This window comes from Lactuca serriola, chromosome 3 (assembly GCF_051521515.1).
Source record: "Lactuca serriola cultivar US96UC23 chromosome 3, Lser_US96UC23_V15, whole genome shotgun sequence".
Taxonomy (NCBI): Eukaryota; Viridiplantae; Streptophyta; class Magnoliopsida; order Asterales; family Asteraceae; genus Lactuca; species Lactuca serriola.
Window position 1 is genome coordinate 38,268,234 of NC_136410.1, and position 11,399 is coordinate 38,279,632.

The 11,399-nt window shown below is 35.8% G+C and overlaps 1 long non-coding RNA gene across 1 annotated transcript; it reads right to left on the reverse strand.

Moving 5' to 3' along the window:
* Nucleotides 1-3,814: 3,814 nt before the first annotated feature.
* LOC145094354 (uncharacterized) lies at nucleotides 3,815-5,771 on the reverse strand. The gene is made up of 4 exons (XR_013703303.1): nucleotides 5,351-5,771; nucleotides 4,693-4,787; nucleotides 4,210-4,253; nucleotides 3,815-4,124 (listed from the first exon to the last, which is right to left on the reverse strand). It is a non-coding gene; the product is annotated as an uncharacterized LOC145094354 (long non-coding RNA).
* Nucleotides 5,772-11,399: the final 5,628 nt, after the last annotated feature.

An 11,399-nucleotide genomic window follows, 5' to 3' on the forward strand; every position in this document is an offset into this window, starting at 1 on the left:
ACTTCTTTACTAGAGAGAACTCGATTTGAAGCTTTCATTCCTCTTCGGGTGGTTTGCTTTCTCTTTATTTAGCTATTGAGCAAAAAGAGTTCGCTACCTTTCTGCGTCAATCTTGTTTTCGGGGGGTTCGTAAGCTGCAAGAAAGGAGAGAGAGGCATGCTATCTCTTTTTTGAAGTCAGTGCTTGTATTTGGTCATCCAGTTCTTCCGGGAGGAAAGGGGCATTCTTCACTCCTTCGCGACGCCTCTATGTACTACATAAGGGGCGGACTAAGGGCCCATTGGTTCTACCTTCTTTTCTTTGTCGGCGACAAGGGATCTCTCAACCCCCGCTAAGCATCCATAGCTAAATGGTTCAACATTTGAAGTTCTTTCCAAATGGTTCAACATTTGAAGTTCTTTCCTTGGTCTTCATTCAGTGAAAGGAGTGAAGCTTTCCGCAGCTGGAAAGCGGAGACCCACGAAGGCGAGATGATCCCAAAGCGAGAATGAAGCTAGAGCCATTACTTGACCAAGAACGTGAGAGGATTGAACACACCTTCCCCGGACCGGGTGGATACACTTTTTGACCCTTCCCAGGATTGAACTACGGGATCGATCTCTTATTTACCAAGATATGAAAGCCACGAGCCACTTTCTTTCGATGTGCTGTCATGATCACATTCTCAGTTTCGTACGAGATTCCCAGTTTAGCTTACGGGGTCAAAGTCTTCTTTGGACTTTTCCAATTCTATTTCTTTTTCATCAATCGGGGCGAGAGGGAGCTGCTTCGAGGAGGCGACACCCACTAGTTTTGTCCGGATCAAACTCTCCCCAAAGCAGGTAGGTGAGAAGGGCTCGGCTCCATGCAGGTCTTTCACCAACGGCTGGCACTGAATTAGCGCGATGCGAAAGAGTCCGGGCTTAGTCGGCGGGGATAAGATTCTATTCTCGGAGTCAGAACTACTCCTATGCAAGGCTGTCGTCTCATGCTACTAGGGCGGCTCCCTTCTCTTTAATCAATTAGGGGTGGTAGGCGCCTGTAAAGAAGATCGCTTCTATTACTACACAAGTCGATAAGTCCGAACTCTAACAACTTCAAGGACTAGGAAGGCCCCTTTTTACTCATCCGGATTTCCCTTTCATATAGGTGCTCCAGAAAGAAGATTGGATTCGACAAGAGTCTCAGCGAGAATAGGCAGCTTTAGCATCAAGCACATCATCATACCGACAGTCATCCGAACGAGAGTCTCCCATTTGAATTCCCTGAGCAAGCTCTCCTCTTCCACGTTGCTGGAAAGGGCTTAGCCGCCTTTGGACAAGGACCCTTGGACCATTTACCCGGCCTCTCTATCCAGCTTTTTTCCTTCAACGACTCTAAGAAATAATGGTCTCGAACATAGGGGAATTCAGATGAAAGCTCCGGTCCTTGAATGAACGACTTAGCCCCTTGCACACTAAGGTGCCTTAGCCTATCCATACACAGCCACACCCAAAGGGGAGCGCCTGCCCAACTATCCGATCTTGTTTTCCCTTTCCGGGTAGATCTTCTCATTGACAACAATAGGTATCGGCCATAACCAAAGAAATTCTTTTTCAAAGGAGGTAATTCGTTCGCTCCAAACACGACTTGCTTGTAATTTATCCTTCAATCCCAAAAAAGCAAGAATGAATGACCAAACCCGACCCAATTTCCTTATTTTCTTATTCCCGCCAGGCGCTGTTAAGCCCTTCACCTCCTTCTGATGATCATTCCACTTCTTCGCCGCGGGAACATCTCTCTACTTAAAAGAGGGAACGAAGGCCCCGACCAATCATCGTGAAGAGAACCAATAAGAGCCAAAGGAGGTGATGAAAAGACCTTCTCTCTGGCCCCCTTTTCTTGCAGCTTTCGGACTTGGCCGATCATGAAGAAGATCATCCTCGCTCGGTCACGGGTAGATAAATAAAGGAAAAAGCCTTCTCTGGAGCATGCTCATGACAAGATCCCGAACTCCTACTTTGAAGGTTGGCAGCTGCAAGACCCAAGTCAATGTCTTAAGCCGGGCCTTCGACGGCGGCATGGAAGAAAGAAAGTAGTTTTGTTCTAAAGTCGAGATTTTTAAACTATAGAAGACCATCTTCGCGAGAAATCACCTGAGCTTGTTCAACTCCCGGTAATCAATGCACATCCGGTGTGAACCATGAGCTGACAACTTGTTCTTGACCGTCAACTTGTTCAACTCCCGGTAATCAATGCACATCCGGTAACGGGTAACGGTTGACATAACGACGTGAGCACCCACTCATACGTCGTGAGCTCCAAGGATCTTAACAGAAAACGAGGGTTATTCAAATCTTACGTCGTGAGATCTTATGTCTCACGTCGTGAGCACCGTCTAAAGCTAAAAGTCAACATTTTAAGTCCTTAATCCATTAAGTCCTCGATCCATATCATCCAAGAGTTAAAGGGGACTCCTAAAGTCCATAAAAATGTTTCCTTTATGGCCATGCTTGCACCATGCATGATCCAACCCATTCTAGGTCAAAAGTGAAGAAATATGCTTCAAACTCTCATGCACGCCTCTTATACCTCACCAACTTCCAAATCTGAACAATATGATGATCAATGAAATCTTAGAATCCTTAAAGTTGCTAACTTTATGGATTTACTTCACTCAAGCATGTTAAACATGAAGAAAAATGGAGAAAATCCTAGATCTATCCATGAAATTTAATAAAGTTTGGATCTTTATACTTACAAAGGTCCAACAGCAAGAAGAGGTGATGATAATGTTGCTACTTTGTCCACTCCATCACTAGATTACTCATTTCCTCTTCTTATCTCCTTCAAGCTAGAAATGGCATCAAATTGGCTAAGAACTTCAAGGATGATAAAACTCAGGGTTCTCTAAGGCTTAGAGTGTGAGGGAGACAGAGGGTGAACAACCCTAGCCCCCTCTTTCCTTTATACCGAAAGTTAGGCTTTTTGGTCCTCAGACTGCTCGCACGTAGTGAGCATTAGTGAGCGTCAAAATGATGCGTATGTCCAAATTACTCCTCACGATGTGACAAGCATTCCTCACGTTGTGAGAAGAGCCAAAATTGAAAACTTTTAACTCAATAATAATAATAATAATAATAATAATAATAATAATAATAATAATGTACACCTGACCCAAGTGTTACATTAAAGGGGATAAGTCATACTATCTCGGCAACCCATACAAAACCCGTTCGCCTCATGGCCCATTAAATAGGGGTGAGGTATTGAGGTAAATCACGAAACATTCTCAACATCTTAAAAATACAATGTTTGAACGTTAAACCTCTTTTAAAAAATTCCACCTTTCAACTATAAAGTTTCCTTCATAAAGGCGCAACACTTAAATCTATTTAATGACAACCACAATATCCAACATGCATACTGAAAAAAAAAAAGATTTAAGTTATATATCATATTTATTAGTAAATAAATGCAAGTATGTGATATTATGAGTATACTAATGTCTACACCGGAATCGATGGGTCTATAATTGATATTATCATATGTCTGAGGTTAAAAGTTATACAAACAGTTTTAAAGGGTGAATGTGGTATTTTCATGTAATTTAGGGATCAAATAGTAAACACCGAGCATGCAGTGTTGAATTGCGTGAGGCTACATGGGACGTCTTTGTCGCGTCTCCCATTCAAATTGGAGAAGTTTTCTTGGTTCGATCACGTTTTTTATATTAGTTAACGATTAACACATTAAATAAATAATTAAAAAAAAACATGTAGAAGGTTTATCAAGATGAAATAAATAAACATTTAAAACCATTAATAGATTAAATATTAAATTAAGATTACAAACTTCTAAGAAAATACTATATGTTTTTCTAGGGTTAATCACAACTATTTTAATTTTATAACTAGAGGGTGTTCCCCGCTTCGCGGGGACGGAGGTTATTATCAGCTAAAAAAGTTCTCATGATAGTGAATGGTCAGACCAATTTCTTCTTGGGTGTTCATCAGAAAGGTCTAAACTTTATTCCCATTTTGCCTCTGCCCTCCCTCCATGTCGGCAGAATCCTTGTGGTCGGTAGTAGTCACTTGCTCTGTTGGAATCTATTTCTGTTTTCTCCTTTGATACGTGAAATGAAGTGGTGGGTGCACCACAGATACCTATAACCAAAATGCATAAATATAGGTCATCATCATAAAATGGAAATGAAGAAAACTAAAAATCCCAGAATCTCCTAATACTTACTTGGAAAAATAAAGGTTTTAGCTCATCTTCAAAACAATTGGGACCTAAATTTGAAATAAAGAAAGTCCAAAATGTTCCATCAGTTGTATTTTTTTGTCTAATCCTGTATTTACAGTCAAGCAACACGCCAATGACACGGAATGAAGGAAGTACAACGTACCTCATCATTTTATCAATACACTCAGTTAACCTTTTATTATTATTATTATTATTATTATTATTATTATAGAAACCAGAACTTGTAGCCCAATTTCAATGTTGTGAGATCCTTTAACAAATAAATAAACCACTTGACAGATTAATCCAATGCTAAAAACAACATGTGAAATGAGAAAATATACAAATCTTTTAGAGTGATTTCATAATTTTCCAAGTTGAAGGTACTATTGACTAATGGATGTTAAGTTTTAATAAACAACATTATTGCGAGTTCGAATGCAAATTTGACGTATTTTCGAGCAACAAAAGAGAGTGAAATAGAACCTGATTCTCTTGTGATCCAAAGCAATGACAATGTTCATAGCCTCAATGAACACCTTGCCCTCAACACTCTAATCAAGTAAGTGAATGTGTTGTTGCTGTAAACGATAACAAATATAAATTATAAAACTAAATATAATATACTCGTCTCATAATTACATTGCTCTCCTCACACATAAAATAAGACAACTATTATTTTTTTTCTTTTTACAAAGAAATTATTGATACTAAGCTAAGTGCAAGATTGGCCCATTGTATGTCCCTTGCAAGTATTTTTAAGAAATTACCATATTTTTCATCGGATTTTTATTTCATCAGAGCATAAATCAGCACAAAAAAAAGCATCCAATATTTATTTCATCAAATTTTTTACCAACGTGTAAGCCTAAATCTAATTTTTACCAACATAGATACATGAAAATTTTACAAACACAAATCTGCCTGTGTTGGCATGAAGAATTACAACCATAAAGAAGTACCAACATCATACATCTGATTTCACGCTTAATTCACACATATATGCATTTAAATTTCCGGAAAAAAAAAACTAAGAATTTATCACATTTAAGAGAAACCAAGAAAAAATTACCAGATATTAGAAAAAAATCATCAGACATCCTCTTCATCAGATTTTTGATTTTACTACGAGAAGTTCAAGTACCTGAATGGTCGGCGCTGGAGTAGTAGAGGCAGAGGTCAACAACTCCGCTTTTATGGCGGCAGCGTTAGAGGTGTTGGAAACAGATAAATAAAAGGAATACGGTGAGAGAGAGAGGGAGGGAGAGAGAGAGAGAGAGAGAGAGAAATCATTACTTCCAGCTCAATAACGAACCACAATAGCAACAAACCTGAAAAAAAATTGAAACAATACTTAGTACCTTCAAAAGAATCCAAAATGTAAACAACTAATGAGTAGAAAAACAAAACCCAAAAGGGGAAAATCTTTACTTCTATTTATTTGTTACTTTTATATTTTCTTATAAAATCATTGAAGAAGCACATTGCCTAAATAAGAAAAAAAAATTGAGTAGATTATGCAATTTTTTTAGAATACAAAGAACATTACTAACTGATTTTATGCTACTGGTTGAAGCAAGGTTGCTTTTCTTATGATTTCAGAAGTAAGAGAGGAATTTCTGGAATTTTGATAATAAAAAGGAATTCATAGAATTACTTTTAGCGGTTCAAATCTGTATGGTTTGTTTGTTATGATTTTTTTGAGGTGTCAATTTATTTTTCTGCAGCTGCTCAATATTGAAAAGAGGTAACAACATCGTTTAAATAACAATCATACCGATTTGGTTTTTTGTTGTAGTGGGTATGGTGTCACCTATCCTTGCATCCGATACTAACTTACTGAACCTGATATGTATTGAAAGTTAATTAAGCATGTTCCGTATCAAAGATTAAGTATTAACATAATAAAAGCTGAATATGTTGCCTGAAACATTAAATGCCAACCAAAAATGTTAAAAAGGGACACAAAATAGCAACAACTGTGATGAAACAGATGATGCAAAACCTGTAAAACCAAGTTACTATCTAAGTTTTCTACAGTTTCTAGGGTTTAGATCAAGTGTTTCTTCAACCTGGGACTCATCTCCTTCTACTTGCCCTGTAATAAGCAAGAACCACAATTGAAAATAAATAACTTAACCAAAGGAAATGTAAAGAAAAAGAACATTACACTCGTAAAAAATATGGTTTATGAATGTGTAAAATCCTCGGCCGATAGCCGATCATCTGGTGTAGGAGAAGAAGTTGAGGTTAGTAGCCATAGAAATGGGTTTGCGTTTTTCTCGATCGAGCATAAAGGAGATGCAGTGGCCGAAGTTTACTCAGTTGCCCCGAAATTATGGTGCCATTTGTTGCAGGTATAAAGGAAGAGTTAGGATTTAGGAACCTCTTGTTCTCCCTGAGAAGAAAAAAAATCAAAAGAAAATAAAGATGAAGAGTATATTGATAAAATGTAAAGCAATCATCCCATATTTCTAAAGTAACATCGACGTTTGTAGAAAACAAAAAAAATCAAAGAATACATACATCTGCTATACGAATCGAGCATAGGTTCACCTTAACAGGCTCCTATGTATGCCACTGACTTAGAACTTGTGACTCAAATTTTGGAGGCAATCATCGATTGATCATAACACCGGTCGACCCATTGGAGCCCTAGCACCTAAATTAACAATATAACTTAATTCGAAGCATAAACGTGAGAACATAGTAATAGAATGAAGAAACACATTAAGGAATGGGGTGGATAGGTCTAGAGCAAAATAGGAACTACAAAATTCAAAGTATGGATGAGGCGGTGGATGAATTAGAAGAAGCTTGAAGAGAGACGGTCGGTTGACATGGTGGTGGTGGTGGTGGTGGCCGACGGCGTACAGGGTGACGATGGTCTCAGCCAGTACGAGGTGACGAAGAAGAAGGGATAGCCGATGAAGACGATCGATGGGTTGATTGGTTTATGGAGTGATGTCAGTGTGGAGCGACAGAGAAAAAAGAAAGAGATGAAAAAAAGTTTTCTTCTGCATATTGAAATCGATGCAATTAGCGGTGAGGAGGTGGGCAATCACGGTAGAAAATAGATATTGGGTGAGAAAGGCGATGACGAACACAGGATGAACACGTTGCAGGGATTAAAACCAAAACCACCGACAAACAACAAAACTATTGGCTTACAAACGGTGTACAAAGATTCTAAAAGAAGATCCGTAACAAAAAGGTGATGAAATGGAATTAACAATACATACATAAATAGAGGAACAATTTTGCCAAAAAATCATGACGTTCACTGTTGTTAAGGTTGGACATATTTAATATATATATATATATATATATATATATATATATATATATATATATATATATATATATATATATATATATATATATATATATATATATATATATATGGGTAATAAACTAGGGAAATCTCCGATAAAGTTCTAATATTTTTTTTCAGTTTACAGTTTAATCTCAATTTTTATTTTTTAAATAGAATAGTCTTGATTATTTTATATTTTGCCCAAATTAACGAAACAATTTTTATTTTGTTTCAACAGAATAGTCTCAATTATTTTATATTTTGTCCAAATTAAGGAAACAATTGTTATATTGTTTCAACATAAAATGACAAATTATCGTATGAAGTCAGATATTTATGACTTTTTTTTCAAAAAATAAATATTGAGATTAAACCGTAAAGTAACCTAAAATATTGAAACTTTATCGGAGATTTCCCAATCAACTATTATGTGATGTTAGATGAATTACTAAACTAATATTTTACAGTTAAATAAGTTTTTTTTTTTTTTTTATTTTTTTTTTGTTATTCAAAACACTAGTGTTGTAATAACTCGTTTGAGTGACATAAACAACATATAACATTAATGGATTGTTTAGTAGAAACTGAATCATTCAATGTTAAAACATTAAAATGTATGAATGATTAAGAAGCTTGGATGGTTTAGATGTATGTAGACCTGACAATGGAGCGGATTTTGAGCAAATCGATATTGATCCAAACCATTTTAACAAATTTTAAAATCTAATCCAGACCCGTTTCGTAACCCGTAGGGTTTTGAATAATGAAACTCATACACTTATCCACCGAATCAATAGATATCCAAACCTGACCCGTAACCTGTAGTTTTGAATAATCAAACACATTTTACTTAATTCTTAAAATTATATTTCTTAAATAAAAAAATGTCTACTATAGCTTAATATTTAAAATATAATTACGTAAATAAAACAAATGTTGATGTAGAAAGTTCATAACATACTCGAGGACTTTCGATTGTAATTAAAAATCACTATTCCTGCAACTTCCGATTAATTTCTATTTTTTGATTGAAGTGATAAAGAATAGCAATTACAAACTTTCCTCTGGTTGATAAATGATTCCATTGATTTATAAATGGAATTGTCGATTGCTTCATGAAATAGAAATAGAATGACATCATGATTCTGATGGGTTTTGAGCATATCCACATTCATATGCGATCATGCGACCCTAATTGCTTTGGATCTAAGTTTTTCTCTATTGAACATGCAAATATGACCACCAAAGAAATAACCCTATAGACTAGCATATACAATTCGAAATTCATATATAAATTAGGGTTAGATGATTACCTCACTTGTTATATTGTAATAATAAGAACAATCCTTGAAGTCCTCGACTCTTGAAAGCTTAGTTCCCCAAGTGTTGCACCTCTAATGGATTCATAAAGACTCAACACAACAAGGATGACTTGGAGAGAAGAAGAAATCGGCCACTCTAGGGTTTCATAAGCATAGGGCCTAAATTCCTTAGTCTTGGAGGGTTTATATAGGCTGTGGGCTGCTAGGGTTCTAGGAAGAAACCCTAATTCCTGCTTACGGCTTAAGCATCCCATGAACTCCCTCTTTGAATCCCTTGGACGAAACTCCCTATAGGATTTTCGTCCACTCCACTCTATGGAGTCCATCAGCCCAGTTTTACAACTATCATTGATTTGCAAAACCAGTCCCTCCATTATTAATCAGTTCCTTTAATCCCAAAATTAATATTAAATTAATTTCCGATTAATCACTAATTAATAATATGATTTCCAAATAATATATTAATAAAATCATTCTGAGTACCAATTTATTATTCATATAATAAGTCCTACTCTCTCTCTCTCTCTCTCCACTAGTCATCCTATCAAGTTGCATGAGTGAAGGCAACCCAAAAGAACCATGCTCATAATCAAATCAAGTACATACCAACTATCGTTATGGGCTTAGACACCTAATCCAACAGTCTCCTAATTGGATAAGTCTAATAACTATTATTGCAAGTATGAATTCAGAATCTAATCAACAATCGTTGCTTTCAAAAGCCGCTGTCGAACTCTGATCTTATCAGTAACACGTCCTTTATGATAAGTGATCAAATATTCCTACGTTCTACAAGATATCGTATGGACATGAGACATGGATTATAATCATTCTCTCTGTCCAAGGTTTGTTTCCCGACTTCCGATTTATAACGACTGACTCATACTACAATTGAACACATAAAATTAGTCCAGGCTCGGCCAAGCGCTTAGGTGTCATCCCATTTAGGGTCAAAAGAACGGATAAAATTCGACTCATATGCTTGTACCATTTACTCATCAAATCACACACAACAATATGTTTTATAACATCAAGTTACTGATGCGTTTACATATTATCAATGTACAACTGACTTGTAAACAACAACTATATGTCTCCGTTTCAAGAATATAAGATATTATGGTCTCACAATCACTCGTGCTAAAATCCATGAAGTGATTAACATGAGCGTGGGTTTAATCCAATACTCAAATTCTTATTTCAGGAGTACTCATGAACACTGCAACAAACATTTTCTATGCCTAAGCACTTAGACAATCTATAGTCGGATTCATGACAGTCTTACCTCATTACTTACTTCCAAAGTATGATCGATTGTGGATGTTTGAATAATCTTAATATTCTGGAAGTAAAACATGCTAAGTTAAACACAAGAATAACCTAATCCAATATCGTCTCAAAACATTTGAATATAAATAAAACACTTATTATTTAATCACCATATTGATTAGACCTTATTCATTATATAATGTTTTGAACAATCAACTTAATACTTGAATTAAAACAATAGTCATACAATGCTCCAATCATGCACACTATGTTTATCTATGGTTATTTCCTTGAGAAATAGATCAACTGAACACATTTCCAATGATGCTCATTTCACAATTCTAAATCCTTATCACAAGTGTAAGAATGCCAAATCCTTGCCACTACTAGAATTTGTTAGAGTCTAAACTTACATACAATGATCCTTTTGTAATGTCGAGGCTCCTAAGTCACGGAGACTTAACCAACGATTTTACAAAGTGTCCCATTGGAGATTGTTACAAGACAATTCCCCATAAATGAAGTCTCACGTTCAAGGTACATTCCTTGAACATTCTTCTTGCATAAAAGTTTCTAACTTATACATAGATTCTTAACACCCAACTCCCATTATAGAAATATTTCCATAATTTCCATATGACTATCCATTCTTAATAGAATCCTATCTATTCAAAATTATATTAATATGGTCCATCCATTACTATACTTCCAACTGTCCCAAGCAACCAATATTTGGTAAACCTTAGATTGTCCTTGACAGTTGTTTAACAACTTTAGTCATATCCGGTTCTGGTCCCTTTTCCCTCTTAATGCGCTAGGCATTTGGAAAAATCAGAACAACCAAATATTATAGCACATGCAATCGATCCTATACCTGAAGCATATGTGATACAATTCATGATGTCTTATAGGAAGACATGATACTATACAAGTCTCTTGCTATAATATTTCCATAAATAGAATTTTCCAATGTTGAATCACTTCAACATGATATTCATATATGTCCATGACTAAGTTTGATTAAATTTCAATCTAAGCTTTTAGATTCAAAATGAAGTATTAGTGCTCTCTCCCTTAAGTCTTACTATAGCAAAACAATCTCCAGTTCTGTAACTTTGCAACTTTAGAACTTTGATTCCTATAATCATCATTGCTCACTAGCATAACAATTATGTTCTTACCAGCATAACAATTCTACTCCCACTAGCTTTGACATGTACCCAGAAATCAGCTGGAATTCTAGAAATCAATACTTATTGACTTTCTTACCAAAGTTCAGATTTCTG